This window comes from Haplochromis burtoni, unplaced genomic scaffold (genome assembly GCF_018398535.1).
Source record: "Haplochromis burtoni strain Fernald_Lab_line unplaced genomic scaffold, NCSU_Asbu1 Contig_128, whole genome shotgun sequence".
NCBI classification, from domain to species: domain Eukaryota; kingdom Metazoa; phylum Chordata; class Actinopteri; order Cichliformes; family Cichlidae; genus Haplochromis; species Haplochromis burtoni.
Window position 1 is genome coordinate 1,514,346 of NW_024582489.1, and position 2,241 is coordinate 1,516,586.

A 2,241-nucleotide genomic window follows, 5' to 3' on the forward strand; every position below is an offset into this window, starting at 1 on the left:
GCTTGCAAAGAAAAGCGTCTGGACTTCTTTAAGTTACTTGAAGACGTTTCACCTCTCATCCGAGAAGCTTCTTCAGTTCTAAGGTCAAATGGTGGAGAGTCCCAGATATAAACCTAGTGGGAGTGTCCCCCCACAGAGGGACAAAAGGACCCCCTGATGATCCTCTAATCGCCTGAGCCAAGGTGTGAAACTGGGTGTGGGTCCCAATCAGCCAGAGTTTCGGGTGAGTTCATTGTGAAACCTGGCCCCACCTTATCATGCGAATTCCTGAGATCAGATGGCCCAGGATGTGAGTGGGCGTTAAGGCGTCTGGGAAGGGATCTCAAAACTGGATTATAGATGGCAGAGAGTTGGTGTCATAAACCACCGCCTCTGTTCAAAGATGGTCGCTCACAGTGGACATAGATGGCTTCTTTCACTCCTCTTTCAAACCATCTGTCCTCTCTGTCCAAAATGTGAACATAATTATTGACCGCCTTACATATCACCGCCTTTACCCAGGGGATGCCATACCCTGCATTTACGGACTTCCTAAAATCCACAAGGAAGCTGTCCCACTCAGACCCATAGTCAGTAGCATAAACTCAGCCACTTATAACATTGCTAAACACCTTGCTACCATCCTTGCTCCTCTCGTGGGGAACACCCCACACCACATCAAGAACTCCACCGACTTCACCGACAAGGTCCAGAAACTTACCCTGGATCCAGATGAAACCATGGTGTCCTTTGATGTAGTCTCTCTCTTCACTTGCATACCCACCACGGAGGCCGTGGAGACTGTCAGAAAACGACTACAAGAAGACAGCTCCTTGGAGGACAGGACCAACTTCACACCCGATCAGATTTGCACACTGTTAGACCTCTGCCTCACCACTACATATTTCAAATACAACGAAGGCTTTTACAGACAAAAACATGGCTGTGCCATGGGCTCCCCCGTGTCACCTATTGTAGCCAACCTTTACATGGAGGAAGTGGAAAGGAAGGCTCTTGGCTCTTTCAAAGGAAGAGTACCCAGCCACTGGTACAGATATGTAGACGACACCTGGGTCAAAATCAAGACACAAGAAGTGGAATCCTTCACTGCGCACATTAACGCTGTGGATAAAAACATCAAGTTCACCAGGGAAGACACAAAGGACAACTGTTTGCCTTTCCTGGACTGCGCTGTGCACATTGAAGAGAATGGCAACCTCAACATCGAAGTTTACCGGAAGCCCACACACACGGACCAGTACCTCCTGTTCGACTCCCATCACCCTCTGGAACACAAACTTGGAGTAATTAGGACCCTACACCACCGGGCAGAACATGTTCCCTCTAAGCCTGAAGGAAAAAAGAAGGAACACACACATGTAAAGGAAGCACTCAAAACGTGCGGCTATCCTAAATGGGCGTTCTTAAAGTCAGCAAAGAGGCACAGAAAAGAAGATCAGACACCAGCGAGGGAGGATAAGAAGGACAGACGCAACAACATTGTCATCCCCTATGTAGCCGGTGTATCAGAGAAACTCAGGAGAGTTTTCTCCAAGCAGACATCCCGGTGCATTTCAGACCCAGCAACACGACTCAGACAAAACTGGTTCACCCGAAAGACAAAACGCCAAAACACAGACTTAACAATGTGGTGTATGCTGTACAGTGCAGCGAGGAATGCCCAGACCTCTACATTGGAGAGACCAAACAGCCACTTCACAAGCGCATGGCACAACACAGAAGAGCCACCTCCACAGGACAAGACTCAGCAGTCCATCTGCATCTTAAGGATAAAGGACACTCTTTCGAGGATGCCAATGTTCACATTTTGGACAGAGAGGACAGATGGTTTGAAAGAGGAGTGAAAGAAGCCATCTATGTCCACTGTGAGCGACCATCTTTGAACAGAGGCGGTGGTTTACGACACCAACTCTCTGCCATCTATAATCCAGTTTTGAGATCCCTTCCCAGACGCCTTAACGCCCACTCACATCCTGGGCCATCTGACCTCAGGAAATCGACATGATAAGGTGGGGCCAGGTTTCACAATGAGCTCACCCGAAACTCCTGGCTGATTGGGACCCACACCCATTTCACACCTTGGCTCATGTGATTATAGAGGATCATCAGGGGTCCTTTTGTCCCTCTGTGGGGGGAAACTCCCACTAGGTTTATATCTGGGACTCTCCACCATTTGACCTTAGAACTGAAGAAGCTTCTCGGATGAGAGGTGAAACGTCTTCAAGTAACTTAAAGAAGTCC